At 40.5% G+C, this 27,767-nt stretch overlaps 1 long non-coding RNA gene and 1 other non-coding gene across 2 annotated transcripts in view; one reads left to right on the top strand and one right to left on the bottom strand.

Annotated features, from left to right (window-relative positions):
* Nucleotides 1-9,183: 9,183 nt before the first annotated feature.
* On the bottom strand, nucleotides 9,184-9,290 carry LOC121830579 (U6 spliceosomal RNA). Its single transcript, XR_006073796.1, has one exon. It is a non-coding gene; the product is annotated as a U6 spliceosomal RNA (small nuclear RNA).
* A 5,642-nt stretch (nucleotides 9,291-14,932) lies between these two features.
* Nucleotides 14,933-27,767, top strand: part of LOC121830122 (uncharacterized) — a 30,023-nt gene continuing 17,188 nt past the window's right edge. Inside the window, exon 1 of the long non-coding RNA XR_006073073.2 lies at nucleotides 14,933-15,069. This is a non-coding gene — a long non-coding RNA (uncharacterized LOC121830122). The remainder of the gene's footprint in view (nucleotides 15,070-27,767) is intronic.

Consider the following 27,767-nt stretch of genomic DNA (forward strand, 5'->3'; position numbering starts at 1 on the left):
CATCTTCCAGAAGTTCTGCACTTTGAATTTGACATTTATGTGTAAGATCCACTTGGAGTTAATATTGTGGAGATTACAAATGGCATCTCATGTACTGGGTAGCACTCCACTACTAAGCTATGATGTAGAAGAGTAGAATTGGTGATATAAAGGATTTAGCAATGCTTAGGATATAGTAAGTCATACAAAGTAAAATTTAACTGGGGTGTGTATGGGGGGACTGCCTCTAAAACACCCCAAACAGTAGTATGTAAACCAGGCCATTTACAGAATAAGATGCTAGGATGTAATTGTTTGTTCAGCTTTTATGTATAGTGGTCACATGTCTGTGGTAAAAACAGCTAATTGGATGTATATTGCTGTATTTAGTGAGGCAATCCCATGTAAATTATCTGGTAATTAAGAGAGGTTTATTTCTGAGATAACTTACAGCCAATAGGGATTGGTTACAGGATCCAGGAGAAATGAGGTACCAGCCAGTGGAGAACTCAGGCTTGGTCTCCCATCCAAATTCCAGGACCACAAGATATCCAAAAGAGGCCAAGCACATATGCACCTCGAGTCTTAAGGAGCTACCTCTCGGCCACGCACCAGGGGCAGGTCATAGGCAGGTGTGGCAGTTACCTGCAGTCACTCTAGGGGCAAGGTTTTAAGGTCAAAGCTGGAACAGCTGCCCACTACAGATGTGTATCCATCGAGAGAACAGGGCAAACTCTCTATACAAAGATCTCTCTATACTAAGCTAGATCATCATAGTTTTAAGAGGGATTTTTTTAGTTGTGCTGTACTGGATGCTGTACACATCTATTTGATGATGTTTTGTTATATATTTGCTGTATCTTTGTATTGCCTACATTCACCCATTAAAAACCAAAAGCATGGTTATAGTAGTGATGCCATGTATTATCTGAAGACTGACTATCTTTTCTCTAAGGTTCAGTTTAACAGATTGTACCTAGGAAGTAGGAAGTACTATTTATTACATTATCTTATACACAGTTTCTATTCAGCTTTCTTTTGTTTGATTCTTGTTGCTCAGCACTATCTAATGATACTTCTTTAATACTGACTAATAAGGCACTTCTTTAATACTGGTTATGTTTCCTGAGATTCCTGTTTTAAAAGCTCTGCTTCCAATAACTTGTACAGGGTAAACTATTATGTTTTGCATTTTATCATTTGCCCAAGAAAAAGCCATACCATTATTAATTCCAAGGCATCCTTGTGTATTATTTGTTATTCATGGCCAAATATTTGTGAATCAGAAGCCTTATTGTTATGAGCATAGTAAAAAAAAAATACATATCCTTTAGACATGTAAAAATAGCTTAGTCAGGAACCCCACTACAACTAAGGCTTCACTTGATAACCAGAATTCAATCACATCAATCACTCAAGATAACAGTCCTAGAATACCATGAGGCCCACTGGACAGTATATAGGCAGAAACCAAGAGTAATGCACTGCTCTCCACATCTGGAGATATGCCAACTTGATCTGCACTGTGGCTGGAGAGTCTCCCCCAGGATCCTGACCTCCAATCAGAGACTTCTGTCACTGGACCTAACCTTCAGCTAAAATACATTGCACAAGTGAGCAGACCTGGGGAAATGGGCTTAAGACCATAGTTAGAAATTTAGACTGTGAACCTTGTGTGATGACCATCAGCATAATAAAGTATAACATTTGTTATACTAACTATGCACATCCTCCTTCTTGTTCATGACATTTCTCTTTTCCCCACTTCCTCTCCAACATTTGTTGTCTGTTGATTAGTGGGTCTTTACCATTCTGACTGCAAGTACCACAATTCTTACCAAGAGACCAAAACCTGTTCCTATTTCTATTAGAAACAGGAACAATTTATAATATTAACAACCTCTATAATTCTAATAATAGCCAATATAACTAGTTTTTAAAATACAAAATAGCAAATGCCTCAAAACAACTGTTACGAGTTTGTCTACCTAAAAACTTTCCAGTTTTATCAAGGAGCTCACTTTTAAGGATTAGCCAGATTGCCCCAGGAACATTCAAAACACAAGCAACTTCTTATGTTTTTGGTAGTAAGCCTAGCCTTTAATGGCAAAGTCATCTCTCAGGCCTGACTCTATCAATTTCTAAAGGCTCACAAGGCAGTAGAAGCCCATGGAAAGCTTTGTAAAGCAGATGGGCACCAGAAAGTATTTGGAAGGCACTTGGGCTCAAAGAAGGGTCTAGAGAGTCGCTTACAGGCTAAGGAATCAGAAGGCAACCTGGTGGTGAGAAGGTCCTTAAAAAGTTGAAGGGCAGATAGATACGTGCCTCACTTTCCCTGTATCAGAGGTTCACCTGTATGGCTATGGTCAGCTGTCCCTGGGCTGTTCCCAGGATCCCACCACTCCTAAATGCTACAGCAGAAGCAGTATGACCTCCACCTCTCTGGGTTTCATCATAGACTTGGTTGACTTTTTGCTCAGCAAGACTCAGGTCCTGTGGATCTCCAGGGACTAGTTCCAGGGATGCAAGGGATCAGGCAGGGTTATGCTCTTGGAATACCTTCCTCTCCTCCACAGATATTCACAGATAGGCAAGACAAGAGCTGGGGTGGTGAGCAGGGCCTATGAGCTTGTGCAGCCCCACCTTCCTGCCTTGCTGAGCCAAGCCTGCCTATCAACTTCTAAATACACCCATTCCCTGATGCAAATCCAGGGAAATTTTTCCACTCATCTCCTCAAGCACAGCAATCTTCAGGTACACCTCTAGGCAAGTCTCTCACAGAAACATCCACACAACATGCTCACAGACACACCACCCTCCTCCCAAGAAATGCCCTTCCAGATACTGTTTTAGCCTAAGTCAGAGGACCTGAGGACATGAGAATCCTGTGGTGACTTCAGCCCTGAGGAAATTGACAGAATGGGGAATGCTTGTCTGTTAAACTGGAGAGCTGCTCTAAGATCAAGGCCGGTGGAGACAGCAGGACAGCCATCAACTGAAACCACAGGGCCCTGGAAGAGGAGAGCTGACTCTCCAGAAGAGGTATCATACAGGAGCTGGGAACCCAAATCCACAGCCAACAGGCTAGACAGATCCTGAGCCCTGAAAGATCTGTAAGATCTCAGGTGATGGAGAAAACATGTTCAGTAGGCATACTAATATAATGTGGGAGGAAGGGATCTAATGAGAATCTCTCCCTAGACTAAGTACTACCGGAGACTATTGACTATTGAGAGATGGAGGATTATTCTTTCCCAAGCATGAGCCTCCTAATTGGTTATCCAAAGTGGTCTGCCCTGAAATCATGTAAGTACATGAAATACCAGATGGACTCAGCAGCTTACAGTTAAATATTTATGTGCATGGACATATAACTATAAATGCAATAATATTAACAAAAAACAAGAGACAATCAATTTGAGATGGAGTAAGTAGGGGGACATGAAGTGATTGGAATGGGGAAGGAAAAGAGTTTTTAAGTGTTTATATTTTGAATATTAATCATAGGACATAGAGCTAAATAGTAAATTCTCAGAAAATAAAATACAAATAGCTGACAAACAATTAAGAGTGTTTAACATACTTAGCTATTGAGGAAATGCAACTTACAACTTCTCTCTAATTTCATCTCTCCCCTGCAGAATGCCTAAGGTGAAAAAACAAAAAAATGACACATGCTGTCATTGATATGAGGAAAAAGAACTCCATTTCAAGTCTTGAGGGAATGCAAACTGGTGCAACCATTTCCAAAAAAAAAAAAAAAAAGGTGACACACTCCTTTAATGCCGGGAAATGATGGCAGGATGCAGAAAGGTATATAAGGCGTGAGGACCAGGAACTAGAGCCTGGTTAAACTTTTAGGCTTTTAGCAGCAGTTCAGCTGAGATTCATTTTGGACTCAGAGGCTTCCAGTCTGAGAAAGTTGGTTATCCTCAAGAACTTGATGATAAGACCCTATTGCTGAAGCCACCATATGCTTAAGTCATAAAGCATGGCAAAAATCAAACTGGTAAAGATACTAAAGCTTCATCCCACTGACTTGCTTTCGTAGTGCTGGAACATGCTATGTAAGGAAGAGACAAGCAATCATCAGTCTTGCCCAACTATAAGCACTTCAAGCTACAATGACTGACCTGACATGACCTGCTGCTGGTCTTAGGGGAGAAAATAACTTGAAGATAAATGATATTTTATGCAGGTGGCCATGGCCATCTCAGAGCAACAGCAGGTAGCAATTAAAGTTCAGATGCCTGCTCAGCAGAATAGAAATTCTCTCATGGGTATGTCTCCTTCAAGTGAGGCTTGTAAGAATACAGCTTCCAGAATGTATTTTGCTTCTGTAGTGTACCTGGATGCTTGCTGCTACAATGTATATGGTATGGGGAGTCCTCCACTACTTTTATTATAGTGTGTCTATCTCATGAATACATCTTGATCTACTGGGCATATTTATATCTGTGGATTGTCAGGAAGATGCTGTATAATTCTGACATAGTCAGGGACCATTGAGTTCCACTAAAAAGCTGCTTTAGATCACAGCTAAGGTTGACATAGGAAAACAATTGAATTTCCCTAGCTGCCAAGATAGCTGTACACTGTTAGCTGTTATAAAACTTCAAAGTAGTTTTAGATTAGACCAGGTGCCTTGCTAATGTTTTTTTTAGATAAACATTCCCAATCCTTAAGTTCACAAGGACATACTGCTGTACTAACTGGCTAGGTCATAAAAACAAAGCAGCTCAATTATTGCTAGCTGGCAAATGAGTCCTTGCACCTTTTCCTGACCTCAATTTGTGAAAATATATTCTAACTAGTCAAGGCTACAGAAAATAATTTGTAGCACCAAATGAGGGCTGCAGGTGTTCTTGAATAATTAGAAGTTACACACAATCTTTACCTTTGGAATGTGAATGTTTTATGACTCTTATTGCCTGAAAAAGTTTGTTGGCATATATAAAATTGTAATAAGACATAAGAGGACAGATCAGTGAGAAAGAACAACATGAGAGAGAACAGCATGATAAGAACAACATGAAAAAATACAGAAAAGAAACCATCAATAATATGTGTTAGTTTTTCCCTTCCCTAAAACCTCTGAGATAGCCGGGCGGTGGTGGCACACGCCTTTCATCCCAGCACTCAGGAGCCAGAGCCAGGCAGAACTCTGTGAGTTTGAGGCCAGCCTGGGCTACCAAGTGAGTTCCAGGAAAGGCGCAAAGCTACACAGAGAAACCCTGTCTTGAAAAACCAAAACCAAAACCAACCAACCAAACAAACAAACAAAAAACCTCTGAGATAAACAAGTCTTAGTTTGTGCTATACTGTGGACTTTCCCTTGGAGCCCTTTCTGAAGCCTGGAACCTGACTCTTCATGGGTTGTGATAATTTCACAGGGCAAAAATCTGTATTCCCAGCTCTTGGAAAGCAACAGGATTACCCCAAGTGTGAGACCAGCCTGATCTAGATAGATAAATTCCAGGAAAGCCATCGAGCAAAACTTGCTCAAAAATATCAATTAATCCATTAATTAAAAAATTAAAAACAGGGTAAATGTAATTTAGTGAAAATATTTTTTAGGATTTGTGACAAAAGAAAAAAAAAACCACTCTCTTACATGCAGTCTCCAAACCATCAAGAAAACCTTGAGTCTTGATTCAAAGATGGGATACATGATAAAATATATGCCTTTAGAGCTAAGTCATCTATCTAAAGGCACAATTATCCTACTGTGAGAAAACCCACTAAAGAAGTAAAAATTAATATATTTATTAACAAAAAGTCTTGATCTATTTACTAAAATCATACCAATGAAAAATACATTCAAACATCAAACAAGTATTTCAGGAAGGGAGCAGCTCAGTAGTAGAGCAACTACCTAGCATGAACTCTAACTAGGTTTCACTCCCAACATGAAAATTATCTAGAATAATGGGGAATCTAAGATATACAAAAATATCATTGTTCGAAAAGCAAATGGGTTTTAAAAAAGAAAAGCTAAGTAATAATGATGATTTAGAACTAATTCTTGTAGACATGGGTCAAAAAGGACAAAAGGCAAACAGAAATCATACAGATCTGAATGAAAAAACAAAATTATTCTTCAACTCTGCATCAAAACCTATGCAGTGTGAACAAAGGAACAACATTGCTGTCTATTACATGTTTAAATGATGAACTGGTGAGTGGCCTGTGTGGGGGTAAGAACGTCAAGACAAGGCCATTCTTAGGTGAGTGTGGAATTCAAGGCCACCCTGGCCTACTAAAGACCAGGTCTCAAAATAAGCAAGTTTGGCCTGAAACTTTTAGCCCACATATATTATTCTACTTTTTCAAAGCACAACAACATCTAGCGGTCATATAAAAAGGATCTCATCCAGGTGTGGTGGCACATACTTTAATCTCAGGGCTCTGGAGTGAGAGGCAAGCAGATCTCTGAGCTTGAAGTCTGTCTGCTGTACTCAGCAACTCCAGGTCCACCAAGGATACATATTGACACTATTTCAATGAACCTAAAACCAAGGCCAGGCTTGCTGGTGTAAGCCTTCCTTCCCAGCACTTGGGAGGCAGAGCCAGGAGGATCTGTCTGAGTTCAAGGCCACCATGATCTACATAGCAAGTTACAGGATAGTGAGGGCTACATAGAAAGAATGTGCAAAAAAAAAAACCCCAAACCAAAACAAAAAATGTTTTTCTCTTCTATTGATAAAATTCAAAATGATTCTTTTAAATCAGTAATATTAAATGAAAAAACAATTTCTTCATGATCTCCTCATAGTAACCAAATTATTCCAAGTATCATATTTTGCAATTATGCAAAATAGTATGCATATTTTATGGATACCAGAACAGACTAGTTCTATGAGGTCAGAACTTTTCAGAACATACTGTTATGTCATACAAATTACAATAAAAAAATTGAACAAAAAATCCAGTTCTGTGTAACTTTATTCACTGCACATATCCTAAGGGTTCTTTAAATACTAATACTGCTATTGAAGGTTTGTGTGTGTGTGTGTGTGTGTGTGTGTGTGTTCATGTTCTTTCTATATTGCCCTGACTATCCTGGAATTTGCTATGTAGACCAGGCTGACCTTGAACTCATAGACAGATCCTCCTGTCTCTGCCTCCCAAATGCTGGGAAGGAAGGCCTACACCAGCAAGCCTAGCCTTGGTTTTAGGTTCATTGAAACAGTGTCAATATGTATCCTTGGTGGACCTGGAGTTGCTGAGTACAGCAGACAGACTTCAAGCTCAGAGATCTGCTTGCCTCTCACTCCAGAGCCCTGGGATTAAAATATGTGCCACCACACCTGGCTGAGATCTTTTTTATATGACCACTAAATGTTGTTGTGCTTTGAAAAGGTAGAATAATATATGTGGGCTAAATATTTGAGGCCAAACTTGCTTATTTTGAGACCTGGTCTTTAGTAGGCAAGGGTGGCTTTGAATTCCATATTCACCTGAGGAAGGCCTTGTCTTGATGCTCTTACCCCCACACAGGCCACTGACCAGCTTATGATTTAAACATGTAAAATATAACAATGTTCCTTTATTCATACTGCATAGGTTTTGATTCAGAATTGAAGAATAATTTTGTTTTTCATTCAGATCTGTATGAATTCTGTTTCTTTTTTGGCCCATGTATACACAAATTGGTTCTAAATCATCATTGTTACTCAGCTTCTTTTTAGAGCTTATTTGCTTTTCCAATAATGATATTTTTTGCATATCTTAGATTCCTCATTATACTACATTATTTTCGAATTGGAAGTGAAACCCAGGCAGGGTTCATGCTAGGTAGTTGCTCTACAACTGAGCTGCTCCCTTCCTTAGAAATACCTGTTTGATGTTTGAAAGTATTTTTCTTTGGTATGATTTTAGTAAATAGATCAAGCCCTTTTCTTAATAAATATTTTGTATTAGTTCTTACTTCTTCTGTGGGTTTTCTCACAGTAGGATAATTGTGCAGTTAGATGACTTAGGTTTTTTTTCTTTTTTTATTAATACATTTTCTATTCACTTTACATATCAACCACAGATTCCCCTGTTCTCCCTCCTCCCACCCCCAGCCTTCCCTCCACAACCCCCGCACCCCCCCCCATGATTCCTACCTCCTCCAAGGCAAGGTCTCCCATGGTGATTCAGCAGAGTCTGGTACATTCAGTTGATGCAGGTCCAAGCCCCTCCTCCCTGCACAAAGGCTGTACAAAGTGTCTCACCATAGGTACTGGGCTCCAAAAAGCCGCCTTATGCACTAGGGACAGGTCCCAGTCCCACTGCCTGGGGGCCCCCTAAACAGTTCAAGCTAAACAACTGTCTCACTTATCCAGAGGGCCTAGTCCAGTATAATGGGGGCTCCTCAGCTATTGGTCCACAGTTCATGTGTTTCCACTAGTTTGGCTAGTTGTCTCTGTACTTTTTCCAATCATGGTCTTGATATCTCTTGCTCATAGAATCCCTTCTCTCTCTCGTTGATTGGACTCCTGGAGCTCTGCCTGCGTCCTGGCCATGGATCTCTGCATCTGCTCCCATCAGTCACTGGATGAGGGTTCTATGATGACAATTAGGGTGTTCAGCCATCCTATCACCAGAGTAGGTCAGCTCAGGCACCCTCTCGACCACTGCCAGTAGTATATGGTGGAGTCATTATTGTGGATTCCTGGGGACCTCCCTAGCACTCTGCTTCTTCCTATTCCCATGGTGTCTTCATTTATCATGGTATCTCTTTCCTTGTTCTCCCACTCTGTTCCTGATCCAGCTAGAACCTCCCACTCCCCTAAGCTCTCTTTCCCCAGACTCTTGCCCTCCATTATCCTCCCTTACCCCCAATTTGCTCATGTAGATCTCATTCATGTCTCTGTCATTGGGTGATCCCTGTGTCTTTCCTAGGGTCCTCCTTATTAGCTAGCCTCCCTGGAGCTGTGGGTTGCAGTCTGGTTATCCTTTGCTATAAATCTAGTATCCACTTATGAGTGAGTACATATCATGTTTGTCTTTCTGAGTCTGGGTTACCTCACTCAGGATGGTATTTTCTAGTTCCATTCATTTGCCTGCAAACCTCATAAATGTCATTGTTTTTTTCTGCTGAGTAGTACTCCATTGTGTATATATACCACATTTTCTTAATTGAGTCCCAATATTCTGAGAAACCACCATACTGATTTCCAAAGTGACTGTACAAGTTTGCATTCCCACCAACAGTGTAAAAATATGGAACACTTCACAAATTTGCATATCATCCTTGCACAGGGACCATGTTAATTTTCTCTGTATCGTTCCAATTTTAGTATATGTGCTGCCGAAGCGAGTACTAGATGACTTAGTTCTTAAGACTTTTTTGTTTCTTGTATCCCATCTTGTATCCCAGCTTTCTTTGTGGATGGTTTGGAGACTGCCTATAAGAGAATGCTTTTCCTTTCATCAAAAAGCCTAAAAAAAATGTTTTTACTAAATTATATTTACCTTGTTTTTAATTTTTTAATTAATGAATTGATTTATATTTTTGAGCTAGTTTTGCTGTATGGCTTTCCTGGAATTTATCTGTGTAGACCAGGCTGGTTTCATACTTGAGATAGTCCTGCTGCCTTTAAAAGTGAAGTGGGCCTGTCTCTGAGGGGCCAGCGGTGGGCTGAAGAAAGCATCTTTAAAATCTAGCACATTGTAAGCTATGTGACAATGAGCTCAGAAGAATATATGGATTTGGGACTGTGGGGTGAATGTCAATGACCCATTTATTAACCACTCTCAAGTCTTGGACAGGGCAGTAGTCATCAGAGTTTGTCTTCTTGACTTGGAATAAGGGGCTGTTCCAGAATGACTGATAAGGCTTTAAAATCCCTTGGTCAAGTAGGCAACAGATGTGGGTGGTTATTCCCATCTGTGCTTCTGCTGACATGGGGTATTGACAGACCCTCATTGGAGTGGCTCCTGGTTTTAATTCTACCAAGATGGGGGGGTCAGTGTTAAGCCAGTCCAGCCCCCACCCCCATCTCCACAAATGTCTCAGGGTATTGTGTTAGCCAAGGACCCAATTCTTAGGGTGGGGAGGGCTATTCATGGAGTCTATATTCATCTTCTAACTGTACCTCTCTTCTCTGTCTTTTGTCACCAACACCTTGGGAGGTGACTTTTTTTTTTTTTTTTTTTTTTTGAGACAGGGTTTCTCTGTGTAGCTTTGTGCCTTTCCTGGAACTCGCTTTGTAGACTAGGCTGGCCTTGAACTCACAGAGATCCAAATGCCACTGCCTCCCTAGTGCTGGGATTAAAGGCATGCGCCACCACCGCCTGTCTGGGAAGGTGGCTTTTTATGTCCCTCTTTTTGGGGGCATTCTCTTGCCCAATGGGCTATCTCTTTACAAGAGGCAAATTGGTCTTTCTGCAGAGGGGGGTCTGTCCTCACAGCAGGAAGACTTACATTGGTTTCCAGTCAGGCACCGCAGCTGCGTTCACTTCTCTGGATCTGAAACCATGGCCACCAGGACTAGGTAAGCCATGTCATGTGTCTGCCTATCCTCTGCAATTGCCATGGCATGTCTCTGCTTGTCATTTTCTGCAGCCTTCATCCTGTTTCCCTGTTCATTTGCTTCAATCCTTAACCTAGCCCATCTTTCCTCTGAAGTTTCTCTCTTGTTATACACCTTAGCTACTACTTCTAGAAGTTCAGACAAAGACTTTCCTGCTAAACCATCTATCTTTGGTAGCTTCTTTTTAATGTCTGGGGTGGCCTGATTAATAAAGGCTACGATCACAGCTGATTTGTTACCAGCTGCCTCCAGATCTATTGCAGAGTAGGCTCTGAATGCCTCCTTCAGCTGCTCTAAAATGGCCACTGGAGACTCAGTTGGTTCCTGAAAATGTTATTAATTTGGTCAAATTGGTGGGTCACCATGCAGCAGCCTTGAGCCCCCCCCCCCATTAGAGCCTGAGGGTAGATGTTTTTGGCTTTTCCTACCTTCAGGTATATTGACATTTTATTCAGGCCTGGTCAACAGGAAGGCTGCATTAATGAGGGCTTGGTTAGTGGTGGAGCAGCCATCAGGACCCAGGACCAAATTTCAGGCTTCCACCACAATCCATTCTTTCTCTTCCTTTGTGAACAAAATCTGCAATAACTGCTAAGAGTCATCCCCGAAAGGCTGATGAGTAAAAATAATGCAATCTAATAGGTTAATGCGTCCTTTTGGGTTACCAGAGAAGGGAGGGTTCTGGTTTTTTACAAATATACAAGTCAATCATAGCAAATGGCCAGTACTGATAGATCACATTCCCCTGTTCATCCTGTGGCCCTATTGCCTGGAGGGGCAAGGTGGTAGAGTGTGGCTGGTGTCCAGTAGCTTCAATAGGGAATGCATCCACAAGTGTATGGGGGGCTGGCCACCACTTTGGCTTCTTCCTGAAGGTCAGGGGGTACCTGTTGAGGGTTTTGAGGGGAAGGTGAGGGTTATGGTAGGGGTGAGAGGAGGAGGTCTTCCTCTGTCCTCTCTTGCAAGATGGGGAGGGAGGGTTCAGGGCAGAAGGGGTAGCTTTCTTGGGCACACCCTTTTCCTTTAGCATAGAACCTGTGACTTTTGTGGCAGTTGAGTCAGGACTAGAGGCTTAAACCAGTGTGTGTGTGTGTGTGGGGGGGGGGGTGGTAATAGACCAGGTTTTCCCACACAGAAATGTAAGGAATATGGTCAGGGTGTCCTGGTCTTTTGTGGATGACCTCCTTGGTTTTCCAATAATAGATTGGTCAAAAGTGCCCTCTTGTGGCCACCTACTGTTAAAGGCAGGCCATTCTAGCTCACAAGGTTTCTCAGGTGCCCCAACTTTAAATTGTCCAATTCAGCGTGACACCCAATGTCCTGAAGTCCTTAAAAGTACCAGGAAACAGGCTTAGTGGAGTGGGATGACTAGAGGCTTGGTCTATGATCCTAGGATGTTCAAACCACCAAAACAGAGGAACAAACACAACAAAACACACACACACACACACAAAATGGCAAACAAAACAGACAACTGTGCACAGATCTGAAAATGAGACACTGGACAAATGACTTGTGTTGTGACCCACTCTGTCTCTGCAGAAGAACTATGGGGATCCAACCCCCTCCGAAGAGTCTCCAGACCCACCAGCAGGATTCTCGGGCATCCCCTGGTCTCCCAGCCTGTGATCTGTGTGTCTACCTAGATCTTAAACAGTCTATACAGAAAGAGCTCCAACGGCCCGAAACAGAAAGCAGAGCTTTCCCGGGCAAATTAGAAAGATACCTGCTTGTTCTGAGAGTTGGCGCCTTAAGAGTCAAGGGATGGCGGTCTTGGTGGACTTTGGAAATCCTGGTGGGACCTCTAAAGGTTGGGCACAAAGTCCAGACCCCCAAAGTCCAGACCACCAAAAACTAGATCTGATGCAATGTCAAAGAGTCTTTTAATTGTGAGTTCAGACCCAGGTCTCTCGTCCATCTGATACAGTGGTGGAGCATGGGAGACCCCGGGTAGCAGTGGGGCAGTGTATTTATTGGGGGTAAAGTAGGAAAGTCTAGGGGTCTACAGACTACATAGGAACAGACTCAGGATTGGTGTACCTCCAAGCTGAAGGTACCTGTCCTTGGCTAATTGGTTAGTTATAGCTGCAGGGAAGTTGCTATCTCTTGTGGTAGTTGCTGTGATTATGCATTCCATCTTTATTAGAAAAGCACCTCAAAGAGCCTGCTAGTTTAACTTCTGATTGGTTCTTTAACATATGGGGACATCTGGTGGGGTTTTCTTAGTAACTAGGGCTGAATTCAGGGTCAGGGGCTCAAGGGCTCATCCTGTTGAGTCAGGGGCCTACAATCTGCTGGGTCTTGTCTGCAGCAGCTGCTGAATAGCCAAGGCAGGGGTCTAGGCAATGGCCTGGGTTCCTCAGTGTACACAAATGATTTTAACAACTGTTATTTGCAATATCATCCGATTGGAGCCTGCCGCAAGTCCTTCAGTGATGAAATACTTAAAAGGAAATATATAAAGATATGTTCCAGAGACATGATGTATACTTGGTACTCTATGAGTTAACATCCAAATAATATGCAGTAATATGAGTCATTAAGTGAAACTCCAATTATGATTGTTGGAAAAGAATTTCCAAAAGCCCAAATACAGCTTATGCTCCTCAATATACTGTGTTTTTGAAAAGAAACCACCACAGAAATGGATAATGGTTAATGGCTTGAGAGCTACAAAAATGATGGTCAACACGAGAAGCCAACTGTTGTTATTGTAAAACCAGGGCCAGGCATGAGAACTGTCCTTCAAATCATTGGTCAGGGCAATCTAAATGACTCCCCAAGCAATGCAGTTTATTGACCTTGTTGGCAGTTTCCTCTCAGGGCTTGATGATGAGCCCATATTACTGAGGATGCTACACACTATGGACACAGGACTCAGAAGATTTGAGCTGAATCTAACCTGAAAGCCACTTCCTGTGTCCTAGCTCCGATGGTTACAGAGAATACCATACAAATTTCCAAAGGAGGGAAGCAGATATGCAGTCCTGTCTAACTACAGCACATATGGACCATGGCAACTACCAGCCAGATAAGATCATATAAAGTTGTGAGAAGTGGCACTCACTCAATGGCTCCCCATAATTGTCTAACTAGACTTCTGTCTAACTCAAGGGTAGGGAAATCATAAACTGGTACTAGAATCTTAGCCAGCTTCTTGAGGCTAGTGAGGTTATGGACCTTGGAAAACTATCTATTACCACTAGTTTGCTAGACCATCATAATCCCTTACTGAGTTCAAAATTTTGTCCTTATACCCACAGGTAAGTGTAGATACCACCCCCTCCCATTCCAAGAAGCCACTCTTTACAGAAAATGGAGGCCAGCATAGAAAGCCACAATTGGAAACTCTAGCTATCACTAAATCATAGGAAACCCAGTTCCAGTAAATAGATCTATATGTAACTCCCGCATCTTTGGTTCAGGGGACATCACAGAAGAGGGATTGGGACAACTGTAAGAGCCAAAGCACAGGAAGTCTGCTGTGAAACTGTCCTAGAAATGGCTTCATAAACAAGACCAGAACAATGGCACTGTCAAGGGACATGTTAACAGTAAAGAGAAAATATTTCACAGGGTCACGTGTCTAGAAAAGGAAGTACAGAAAACTAATGATTGCTGGGAAAAGGAAAATTAGCATTTCCCCAGGATCTAACTCCTGTGTTGGTTTTCCAGTGCAGAGTGGCCGGCCTTGAAACCATAGACACACAAACAATGAAAACAGGGTCAGCAAGAACTATTGTGTGTGTGTGTGTGTGTGTGTGTGTGTGTGTGTGTGTGTGTGTGTGTAACTAGATATATTTATATACAAATGTAAAGCATATATAATTTATATGTATATACTTGTGTATAAGCAATAATAATGTGGCAATGTTGAGAGAGGGTGGCATTTTCTAAGAAATAGGACCCACAAGGATGCTACCCTGTAATTGCAAGTGCTGTCCTCTGAAGGGATTAAGAGGATTTAGTGTGACCTTTCTAGTAGATACATGAGCATAATTAACAGAGAATAACAGTAAGCCTGTCTTCACTGTTTGGCTCATGTCTCACCACATGCTGTCTCATTCATGTCCCTGACATGATGACATTTGATTTGATACAACATAATCAAGGTTACAGTGACTAGAGGGCAAATTGATAGATGACTCTTATCCTTCTAAACTTTACAGCAATGAGCACTGGGAAATTATTTTATATATAGTTATCATAGCACACTAGGGTTTGGGGATACAGGTTACTTTTGATATGAATGGATGATAATATTTCTATTGTACAAATTTGTGTCATCACAGTATCTCTCTTCAGCCCTGAAACTATTTTTGAATCTAAAATTGTATCTTGATTTAAAAAAAAAATGAGGGAAAAGCACATATAATTTTGTCAGTTACGTCATAATCCTCAGAACTCTGACGTCACAGTGGTCAGTCACCGTCACTACTGCAGACTCCTCAGACTTCAGTAGTTAGTCTGCCAACTGCTGTAGCTATCTTTGGTGTTTAGTGCCATGGAGGAAAAAGAGAATTTCAAGTCCACTGAAACGCCCTTCATTCCAGGCTCTGCTGAAAAGGTATTCTCTAATATCTACTTTTGATCCTTAGGATAGGCTGATGGTCTCAGGAGATGTCCTATCTTGATTCTTCCAGATTGTGTGAACTAATTATAACACTACAGCTCTAGCTTCATGAAAAGCTACTTAGGATAATAATGTTAAGTGCTGTTCTCTAAAGAAAGGAGACTCTAAATTGTCAGGGGAGATATGTTCTGAACCACATGGTAGGAAAACCTCTGTATCTTAAAATGGCTTTTGGAGTTATATTGAGGTTTTATGCCCTGCTCAGTCATGTTGTTTTAACTGTTTTGACCACAGATCATTACTGGATAGTGGTCACATTTCATCCAAAGTCCTACAAACTCTCCTGTTTTTCAGAATCTTTTGATCCTTCCAAAATTATTTGCTGTTCTTCTGCACCTATTTCTCAAAATTTGAACAATGCTTATGACAGGAATGACTTTCCCAAGAATTCTCACTCACTGGAATTTTTATGCTAGTATGTAAATAAATTGGGACTACTTGTTCACATACCTCCCTAAATTTTTCAGTTTGGGGGACAACTACTTTTTTTATCCCTTCTTGTCATTTTTGTTTAAGTCCTTGCTGAGCCTTTCTTGAAGAATGCAGTGTAGAAAATTAGCTAAGTATGTATGTACACACACATATGGGTGTGTATATACAAACATACTGTATAGGTAGCTATACTGCATAGATTAATGGGATCTCTAGTAATTAATCCTCTTCAAATTTGTGTGAATGTACCTTTTCATTCCTTAATTTTAGTGACATTTGTAATCATTGAATATGAACCTAATTGAAGCCTTTTCTTAGTTTCAGCCTCTTTTCTTGCATTGTTGAATTTATTTTACTTTAGTAGCATTTACACAGACAGAAATGTTTAAGTAATTGTGAAAAGGAGTCTGGTCATATATACTATACATTAGAAGTTGCTCATTTCCCAGGCTGGAGAGATGGCTCAATGGTTAAGAGCACTAGCTGCTCTTCCAGATGTCATGAGTTCAATTCCCAGCAACCACATGGTGCCTCACAACCATCTGTAATGAGATCTGGTGCCCTCTTCTAGCCTGCAGACAGAACACTGTGTACATAATAAGTAAACCTTAAAAAAAAATAAATAAAAGAAGTTGCTCATTTTCATGCTGTCACAAAGAAAGGCAGGTTTTGTCTTGCTTTACTTGTAGAAAGGGACCTAAATACTTTTGTAATTATTTCTGTTTTTTTTTTTTAAATAAAACATTTGTTTTTTTCCCCAATAACAATTAAGCTAATGTTTTTCTTTAAGTAATGTGATGATCATTATTCACATGAAAGTAACACTGGGACCCATGTTATTGTGTTAGGTTCCTAGTGTCCCCATCTTGTAGTATCCTTAATATTTTACATCATTATGTTTTTTCTGATTTCTCTGTTTTAACCTTTTATTGAAAATAAATTGTTTTTCTCATATAGTATGTCTTGATTATGGTTTCCCCTTTCTCTACTCCTTCCGGTTCTTTCACACCTTGCCTTCCATTCCAATCTATCCTCTCTCATTTCTCATTAGAAAAGAAGGAAGTGTCTAAGGGATATTAATAAAAAAAAAATTGCCGGGGGCCAGCCCCAATAGTGAAAGGGTTCCAGAGAGGATGTAGGGATCAAGGGAAGGGAAGGTTGAGTCAGACACCCAGATGGGAAGACTTTGCAAACTGACTGAATAGCAATCAGAAATTTTCCTTATTTATACAGATTCATTATTTCTAAAGAGATACAGATCACAACATTTTGTCTGGGGAATACTTCTCTAGTATGCCCAGGGTTATGGGCTAAGTACAGATAGAATAGATTTTATCAACTTCATATCGCTGTTCCCAGAATTCCACAGATTGTTTCAGCTTAAGCAAGCATAATATAGCAGCTTGTTCTAAAGCTGGCATCAGTTTGTGGTTTCAAGATACTTTAGATAATATTTGGGTCAATCCAAGTGAATCACCATCTTTTGAACAGTATTTTTTTTAACTTTTAATGGTGAATCATATTACTTGCAAATTAGACTAAGCCACTTAGGCTTAGGAACCATTGTAGCTGTTATTTCAATTTTTATATTTATATTTATAATCTTATAGGAATTTGTGAGTAAAAGTATAGCAGGATTCTTAAAAGTTCTTATTAATAAAATCAAACCTGGGGCCAGTTATTGGGGTGAAATACTGGATGGCCAGAGAGACAGAATAAGCCACAGCTAACCTCACCTGGCCAACTTCTCAGCTGGTCTTGTTTCCTCAGACTGGAAGCCTCTGTGTCCTCATCCCAATGGCTCTCAGCTGAACTGTACTGCTCAAAACCTAAAAGCTTAACCAGCCAAATGCTTAACCAGACCAAATGCTTCTAGTTTCTGGTCCTCATGCCTTATATACCTTTCTGCTTTCTACCACCACTCCCTGGGATTAAAGGCTTGCTTTCTGGGATTAAAGGCGTGATGACTCACCATGCCTGCCTGTATCCTTGAACACATGGATTTCTGCCTCTGAAATGCTAGGATTAAAGGCGTGCCTATCCTTTATGTTTAATATTGTGGTTGCTCTGTCTCTGACTCCAGATAAGTTTATTAGCATGCACAATATTTGAGGGAATACAATACCACATAAAAGAATTCTTTTGTTTCTAAATTAAGTAATACCACAACTACTTGATGTAAAGAAATCTTTTTAGGAAGGACAAATCCTAATATCTTTCACTTCTTATATTCTGTGTCATTCTTACACCACCTATATATGCTGTTACATTTCCTAGTCATTCTAGCTCTTATTGCTGAATTCCTTTCAGAAGCTTAATATGCATGGTCTTCCATCTTATAGGTTATGTGCCTAAGACATTCTAAGTATACTGTAAAAGGAGGTCTGTGCTGCCAATTCTCCAATCCTGATGAGCCTTGTCAGCCTTTTCTGAATTCATATGGTTCTATTTAGTTCCTGACTGCATAGGGGCAGATAACAGTCTCCAAGACACAAAGAAGACTCCCAAGTAGGGTCAACTAAGGTTTCTTCTCTGAAAGCAGGGGGTAGTACACTCAGGACTGCCTCGGGGGATACAGAAACAATCATCTCAGAAAAGACACAGCTGAGTCATTTATTTTTATTTTTATTTTTTAGTAAATTTATTTTACAACATCATTCAGTTCAACATAATAGCCACAGATTCCCCTGTTCTCCCACTCTCGCCCCCCTTCCCCCTCCCCCCACCCTACCCCCCATTCCCACCTCCTCCAGATCAAGGTCTCCCCCGAGGACCGGGATCGACCTGGTAGACTCAGTCCAGCCAGGTCCAGTCCCCCCCTCCCAGACCGAGCCAAGCGTCCCTGCATAGGTCCCAGGATTCAAACAGCCAACTCATGCAACGAGCCCAGGACCCGGCACCAACACACAGCTGCCTCCCAAACAGATCAAGCCAAATGACTGTCTCACCCGTTCAGGGGGCCTGATCAGTTGGGGGCCCCTCAGCCTTTGGTTCATAGATCCTGTGCTTCCATTCATTTGGTTATTTGTCCCTGTGCTTTATCCAACCTTGGCTTCAACAATTCTTGCTCATATAAACCCTCTTCTTTCTCACTAATTAGACTCCCAGTGCTCTACCAGGGGCCCAGCCGTGGATGTCTGCATCCAGATTCCTCAGACCTTCCTTGGATGGGGTTTATGGCACAACTAACAGGGTGTCTGGCCATCCCATCACCAGAGTAGGTCAGTTCCTGCCGTCTCTCGACCATTGCCAGCAGTCTTTTGTGGGAGTATCTTTGTGGATCTCCTTGGGCCTCCCTAGCTCTCTGCTTCCTCCCCTTCTCATGTGGTCTTCATTTACCATGGTCTCCTATTCCTTGTTCTCCCTCTCTTTTCTTGATCCAGCTAGGAACTCCCACTCTCTTTCCCTCGACCGTTGCCCTTCATTGTTCCCACTCATGACCAGGCTGTTCATGTAGATCTCATCCATTTCTCCGTGTCTTTTTTGGGGTCCCGTTTTCCAGGTAGTCTCAGTGGTGCTGTGAGTAGCAGTCCAGTCATCCTTGTTCCACATCTAGCATCTTCCTATGAGTGAGTACATACCATATTTGTCTTTCTGAGTCTGGGTCACCTCACTCAGGATGATTTTTTCTAGATCCATCCATTTGTCTGCAAACCGTATGATGTCATTGTTTTTCTCTGCTGAGTAGTATTCCATTGTGTATATGTGCCACAATTTATTTATCCATTCTTCAGTTGAAGGGCATCTAGGTTATTTCCAGGGTTTGGCTATTACAAACAATGCTGATATGAACATAGCTGAGCAAGTGCTCTTGTGGTATGATTGAGCATTTCTTGGGTATATACCCAGGAATGGTATAGCTGGATCTTGGGGGAGATTGATTCCCAATTTTCTAAGAAAGCACCATATTGATTTCCAAAGTGGTTGTACAAGCTTGCATTCCCACCAGCAGTGGAGGAGAGTTCCCCTAGTTCCACAACCTCTCCAGAATAAAGTGTCTTCAGTGTTTTTGATCTTAGCTACTCTGACAGGCGTAAGGTAGTATCTCAGAGTTGTTTTGATTTGCATTTCCCTGATGATTAGGGATGTTGAGCAATTCCTTAAGTGTCTTTCAGCCATTTGGGTTTCCTCTGTTGAGAATTCTCTGTTTAGTTCTAAAGCCCATTTCTCAATTGGACTGTTGGTCGTTTTGATGTCTAATTTCTTGAGTTCCTTATATATTCTGGATATCAGTCCTCTGTCAGTTGTGGGGTTGGTGAAGATCTTTTCCCATTCTGTAGGCTGTCGCTTTGCCTTGTTGACTGTATCCTTTGCTCTACAAAAGCTTCTGCGCAGAATTCTACCAGATCTTCAAAGAAGAGTTAATACCAATACTCTCTAAATTGTTCCACATAATAGAAACAGAAGGAACATTACCAAACTCCTTCTATGAGGCTACAATTACCCTGATTCCTAAACCAAACAAGGATACAACAAAGAAAGAGAACTACAGACCAATCTCCCTCATGAACATTGATGCAAAAATACTCAATAAAATATTGGCAAACAGACTCCAAGAACGCATCAGAACAATTATCCACCATGATCAAGTAGGCTTCATCCCAGGGATGCAAGGGTGGTTCAACATACGAAAGTCCATCAACGTAATACACCATATAAACAAACTCAAAGAAAAAAAACCACATGATCATCTCACTAGATGCAGAAAGGCATTTGACAAAATCCAACACCCCTTCATGATAAAAGTCTTGGAGCGATCAGGAATACGGGGAACATACCTAAACATAATAAAGGCAATATATAGCAAACCAACAGCCAACATCAAATTAAATGGAGAGAAACTCAAAGCAATTCCACTAAAATCAGGAATGAGGCAAGGCTGTCCACTCTCCCCATACTTATTCAATATAGTACTTGAAGTTCTAGCCAGAGCAATAAGACAACATAAGGAGATTAAGGGGATACAAATTGGAAAGGAAGAAGTCAATCTTTCACTATTTGCAGATGACATGATAGTATACTTGAGTGACCCCAAAGATTCCACCCAGGAATTGATAAAGCTTTTAAACACCTTCAGCAACATAGCAGGATACAAGATCAACTCAAAAACATCAGTAGCCCTCCTATATACAATGGACAAAGAAGCTGAGAAGACAATTATAGATACATCACCCTTTACAATAGCCAAAAATGACATAAAATACCTTGGGGTAACACTAACCAAGCAAGTGAAGGACCTATATGACAAGAACTTTAAGTCCCTGAAAAAAGAAATTGAAGATGTCAGAAAATGGAAAGATCTCCCATGCTCATGGATAGGCAGGGTTAACATAGTAAAAATGGCAATCTTACCAAAAGCAATTTACAGATTCATTGCAATCCCCATCAAAATACCAACACAATTCTTCACAGACCTGGAAAGAATAATACTCAACTTCATATGGAAAAACAAAAAACCCAGGATAGCTAAAAGAAACCTGTACAATAAAACAACTTCTGGAGGCATCACAATCCCTGACTTCAAGCTCTACTATAGAGCTACAGTAATTAAAAACAGCTTGGTATTGGCATAAAAACTGACATGTGGACCAATGGAATCGAATTGAAGACCCTGACATTAACCCACATACCTATGGACATATAATTTTTGACAAAGAAGCCAAAAGTGTACAATGGAAAAAAGAAAGCATCTTCAACAAATGGTGCTGGCATAACTGGATATCAACGTGTAGAAGGCTGCAAATAGATCCATATCTGTCACCGTGCACAAAACTTAAGTCCAAGTGGATCAAAGACCTCAACATAAATCCAGCTACTCTAAACCTGCTAGAAGAGAAAGTAGGAAGTAGTCTTGAATGCATTGGCATAGGAGATCACTTCCTAAATATAACACCAGTAGCGCAGACACTGAGACAAACAATCAATCAATGGGACGGCTGAGTCATTATGCTATTAGCCCCCAAGAGTGTAACACACAGAGATTCAAATTACAATAAAGGGCATCAGGTCAACGGTTGCAGCATGTGGCTCAGCTTTGGAACTTTGTAACATAGCTATGCTTGCTTCATGACTTTCATCACTCCCCTAGGAGACTGCTACACCACAAAATATAATAAGATAAAAAGAAAAAATAATCATTATAATTGAAAAGCAAGCAAGCCCACAAACAAACGGTAGGAAAATGGCTAAGAGAAGGCATAAGAACCAGAGACCCACTTGTTTGTGCATTCAGGAATTCCATGAAACACTAAACTGGAAGTCATAATATATATGCAAAGGCCATAGTACAAACCAGTGCAGGTCCTGTGCATGCAGCCTCATTCTCTGTGAGCTCATATGTGCATTGATCATGTTGATTTAGAAAGCCTTTTTTTTCTTATCCTCTATGCTTCTGGCTCTTACAGTCTTTCTGCCTCCTCTTCTGAAAGGTTTCCTGAACCCTGAAGGGAGGGTTTTGATGGAGTCCTCTCTCTTAGGGCTGAGTGGTTCAAGGTCTCTCACTCTCTGTATAATGTCTGGATGTGGGTCTTTATTTATTCCCATTGTTCCAGGGGGAAGCTTCTCTGGTGGAAGCTGGGCAAGGCATTGATATACTAATATAGCAGATTTCATTAGTAAACAATTTATTGTTATGTTATTTTAATAGAACAGCAGTACTGGATTTTCTCTTTTGGTCCCTGGCTATCTAGTATCAGGTCTTGTTCACCCAACTGTGTTGCTTATGGATTACATCATACAGAATGGGTGTTAAGTCCAATCAAATACTGGTTGCTTTCTCCCACTAACTTTGTGCCACCATTGCTGGCAGGACACTATTGTAGATATAAAGGTTTGTAGCTATCTTGGTGTTTATATTTCTCTTTTGGTAGAGTGTAACAAAGATGCTACAACATATTGCTGAAGACTCGATGTAGACATCAGCTACACTTCTCTATATTCAATGAGTTGTTTAGGTGTTTTCCTCAGCAATGGGACCTTGTGATCAGTTTGTGGAGAGTAACCCATGGGTTACTTAGGTATTCCAAAGGGAACATGTGAATCCTTTGAACAACTTAGATGCAACCTGATCATGGTACTGGAAGCTTCCTTTGGTGACAAGATATGTTCAGTTGGGGATCTGCTGCCCCCATTAACTGTCAATTGCATTTAGATAGCCTTCATTAGTACGTATATTTTAGAAAGCAGCTACTGTGTTCAGCTTCAATATTACCCCTCAAATTCAGCTGACTTTCCCCACATCCCCTCCATGTCACCCTGTCTCACCCTTCTCCACCTGATTCTCCAGTTAGAACCCCCACCCCATCCATCCATAACTATTTCTCTTTGCCTTGACATTGATTTCCCCTGGCCACTTAATCTATATTTAGCATCTGTGGTTTTACAGATTTTGGTCAGTTATCATGAAAATAAATATACTAATTAAAATATGGGATACAGATCTAAAGAGGAGATTGTCAATAGAGGAAACTCAAACAACAGTGAAATGCAAATCAAAATTACTTTGAGATTTCACCTTATACCTGTCAGAGTTGCTAAGAATTATAAAACAAGTGACAGGTCATACTGGCAAAGATATCAGTGGAGTTAGTGGAATACCCATACATTCCTAGTGTGAGTAAAATGTTGTATAGCTACTGTGGAAATCAGTGTGCTGCTTCCTCAGGAAGATGGAAATTGATATACTACAAGATTCAGCTGTATCACTCTTGAGCATATACCCAAAGAATGCTTCATCTTACCAAAGAGACACTAGCCCAATCATGTTCATTGTGGCTCTCTTCATAATAGCCAGAAATTGGAAGCATCCTAGATGTCTCTCAACAGAAGAATAGATTTTTAAAATGTGGTATGTTTACACTATGGAGGATATACAGCTGGTAAGAAAAATGAAAATCTCAGGCAAATGGATGGAAGAAGAAAAAAAATGATCCTGAGTGAGGTAACACAAACTCAGAAAAACAAAAATAGTAGGTACCAAGTCATAATTGGATACTAACTGTATCATGTGGCTTTTGTCTTTTGGTTTGTTTATATAGAGGATTATATTTATCAGTGTACATATGTAGAAACATTTCTGCATCTTTAGGATAAACCCTACTTGATATTGGGGGGATGATCTTTTTTATGTGTTCTAGATTCAGTTTGCAAATATTGAAAAAAATATTGAGTATATTTGCAAGTATGTTCATAAGGGAAATTGTTTTGTAATTCTCTTTCTTTGTTGGGTCTTTATGTTGCTTGGGTATCAGGGTAAGTATAAGTTCATAAAATAAATTGAGCAATGTTCCTTCAGTTTATATTTTGTGGAATAATTTGGGGATTATTGTTCTTAACTCTAAAAAGGTTCTGGTAGAATTCTGTGCTAAAACCATCTGGACCTGGGTTATTTTGGTTGGGAGACTTTTAAAGACTTCTTCTAATTCACTATGAGCAATAATCTGTTTAAATTACTTATCTGGTCTTGATTTAACTTTGTCAAGTTGTATGTATATGTAGAGAAAATTATCCATTTCTTCCAGATTTTCCAATTTGATGGAGTACAGGTTTTTAAGGTATGTCCTTATGATGCTTTGGATTTCCTCAGTGTCTACTGTCATATCCCCCTTTTCATATTTATTTTTCTTAATTTTGATGTTCTCTCTCTGCCTTAGTTAATTTGGATAGGGGTTTGCCGTGGAATAATCCTCTTGTACACTGTAAAGATTTGTCACTCAAATTGGTTTAATAAAACACTGATTGGCCAGTAGCCAGGCAGGAAGTATAGGTGGGGCAACAAAACTAAGAATGCTGGGAAGAGAAATGGCAGAGTCAGGAGTCACCAGCCAGATGCAGAAGAAGCAAAATGAGAATGCTGTACTGAAGAAAGGTACCAAGCCACATGGCTAAATATAGATAAGAATTATGGGTTCATTATGTGTAAGAGTTCATTAGTAATAAGCATGAGCTACTGGCTGAGCATTTATAATTAATATAAGTCTCCATGTCAATAATTTGTGAGTTGCTGGTGGGACAGAAACTTTACACCTACAGGAGTTGGGTAATCTTATTTGATTTTCTCAAAGAATTAACTCTTCATTTAATTTATTCTTTAATGCTGTTTTTCTATTTTCTTGATTTCTGCCTTGAGTTTATATTTGTACATCCCCTCTTTGCATGTGATTTTTTCCTTTTGTTCTAAGCTTTTAGTAGAGTTATTAAGTTAGTATTATTAGATATCTCCATGTTTTTGTGTAGACAATTAGTGGTATGAACTTGCCTCTTAGAACTACTTACAATGACTTTTAATATAAGAATGTTATGTACAGAATACTATTGTTTTCACTAAATATGTAATTTCATAATTTTAAAACTATGTGTTCTGCATAGTCAGAGGCACAATTCTAATATGGATATATCAGTTACCAAAGATACAAAATATGTAGAATCTCTTCCACGAGCCTTAATTATGTGTTCCTAAGATTGATTATACACAGTATCTTTACAATTATTACTGCCGCCCATATGAACTTATGATGATTCTTACACACTCTAAGGAAATAATGCTTCAATTTAATGATCCAATAATCTCTTCACAGTGCTCAATGGCTGAGCTTTATTCTACAAAATTCTGCATGTGGGTACCAATTTGCTCAAATTAAGACAAACTTTGTTCTTTAAAAGTCTTCAACTTTTTCAAAAATCTGTTTTCTGCTTGTTCCACATTTTTGGCATTTGATGCAGCAGCAATAGCTCCCCCTCCAAGTGCTATAAAATACATGTGTAGCAACTGTTAAAATCTTAATCACTGAAAACCACACTGATAAGCTTCAATTCCGTAGGCAGTAAGGGCAGGTGGACTTCAGAGTTCCTATACTCAGGGTGGAACAGGTTGATCAAGAATATGATAGGGCTGCAGAGCTCCCATCTGGCTCAGAGGTGAGTAACTGGGTCCATACCTAGGGAGGCCTGCCCCTAGGTCCCATCCCTGGGCCCCAGCCCTTCCAGGGAAGACCTGTCCAACTTGGCCCCAGTTGCCGGCCAGCAGGCAGGGCTCCCATAGAAAGGTTCCCCTTCTCCAAGACCCACCAGTTGATCCTGCAATCTATATACCATGCCTCCATACCCATCTGCCACTTCCTGCGACTTGAAGACTAGCCCCCAGCTCCTATCCAGCCCAGAGCTTCCATCTGGCCCAGAGAAAGAGAGTGCTCTCATTGGACAAAGAGCTGTAATTGGAACAAGAGTAAACTCAGGAGACAGGGAATCTGCCAGCCCTGATTAGACCAAGAGTGGCTTTCTGAGAAGTAAAATCTACCACCTCTCATTGGACCAAGAGAGGCTTCCTGAAATGCTGAATCTGTCAGCTGACTGGACCAAGAGCCCTGATAAGACCAAGAACAAATCTGTGAGTCACATAATCAACTAGCTTGGGTTGACCCAAGAGCAGCTCTCTGAGACACGGATGCTGCCTGCTCCAATCAAACCAAGAGCTAAGATTAGACCCAGAAGGGCCCCCTCAGACACAGACACAACAAACAGAGTGGAACAACAGCAACTCGCTCAGAAACAGGCACCTCTTATACCTATTAGACGAGGAGATGGGCAGACATCAAAGCAGAAGTACATACAACAACATAAACAGCAATACAGCATCACCAGAACCTAGTCCTCCAACAGCAGGACCTGAACATCACAAGGTGGAAGACGCAGAAGAAAGCATCCTTAAGAATAGCATCACAAAGATACTAGAGGCCTTTCAAGAAAAAATAAAATGAAATTGAGGAAAAGATAAACACAAAAGTGGATGAAATCAATAAAGAAAATGAGAAAAAGTCAAACAAAAAAAATGGGAAGAAATCTATAAAGAACTAAAGGAAAAGACAAATAAAAAAGTGGAAAAAACAATAAATACCTTAAAGAAAACCATGAAAATGCAATGAAACAGGTGAGGGAAACAGTTCAAGACATGAAAAAGGGAAATGGAAACAATGAAGAAGACTTAGAGGGAATGCTGGAAATAGAAAATCTGAGTAAACAAACAGGAAACATGGATGCAAACATAATCAACCGAATACAAGAAATAGAAGAGAGGATCTCTGGTGTAGAGGATACAATAGAGGAAATGGATTCGTCAGTCAAAGAAAATACCAATTCCAAAAAAAATTATAACACAAAATGTACAAGAAATCTGGGACACCATGAGAAGACCAAACCTAAGAATAATAGGGATAGAGGAAGGAGAAGAATACCAACTCAAAGGCACAGAAAATATATTCAACAACATCATAGAAGAAAACTTTCCCAACTTAAAGAAGGAAATGCCTTTGAAGATACAAGAAGCCTATAGAACACCAAACAGACTAGACCCCCCAAAAAGTCCCCTCACCACATAATAATTAAACAACTAAACATAAAGAATAAAGAAAGAATATTAAGAGCAGCAAAGGAAAAAGGCCAAGTGACTTATAAAGGCAAACCCATCAGAATAACACCCGGTTTCTCAATGGAGACTTTGAAAGCCAGAAGGACCCAGACAGATGTAATGCAGATGCTAAGAGACCATGGATGCCAGCCTAAACTAATATACCCAGCAAAACTTTTAATCATCATAGACGCAGTGAACAAGACATTCCAAGATCAAACAAGATTTAAACAATACTTATCCACAAACTCAGCCCTACAGAAAGCACTAGAAGGAAAATTACACCTAAGGAAGTCAGATATACCCTAAAAAACACAGGCAATAGATAACACCACAGCAGTAAACCCCAAAGAAGAGAAGTACACACACACTACTATTGGAGAAATTATTTTGGCCACTCCACGTAGTTAAAAGGATATTTATTAAATGGCGTAACTCACAAATTAAGTATTGGGTAGGTCGCAGGGTCTGGGGAAGGTGTAATGCAGTCTAGCGGTGTTCTCCGGAGCTCTGCACAGTCAATCTGCACCAGTCAGCGTTCCGGCACCGAGAGAGCGCCCAGAGCGAGCGCTGGCCCATCCAACTCTCCGGTCCCCAGGCGCCTCCCCTCGCCCCGCCTCGTAGGCGTGACAGTTGCCAGAGTCTCAATGGGGGTTGGAACTTCCAGAACCAAGCTGGGATGGCTACCCACTACACACTACCACGAAAAGATAACAGGAATGAACAATCACTGGTCATTAATATCCCTTAATATCAATGGACTTAATTCACCTATAAAAAGACACAGACTAACAGAATG

Source organism: Peromyscus maniculatus, chromosome 6 (genome assembly GCF_049852395.1).
Source record: "Peromyscus maniculatus bairdii isolate BWxNUB_F1_BW_parent chromosome 6, HU_Pman_BW_mat_3.1, whole genome shotgun sequence".
In the NCBI taxonomy this organism is placed as follows: domain Eukaryota; kingdom Metazoa; phylum Chordata; class Mammalia; order Rodentia; family Cricetidae; genus Peromyscus; species Peromyscus maniculatus.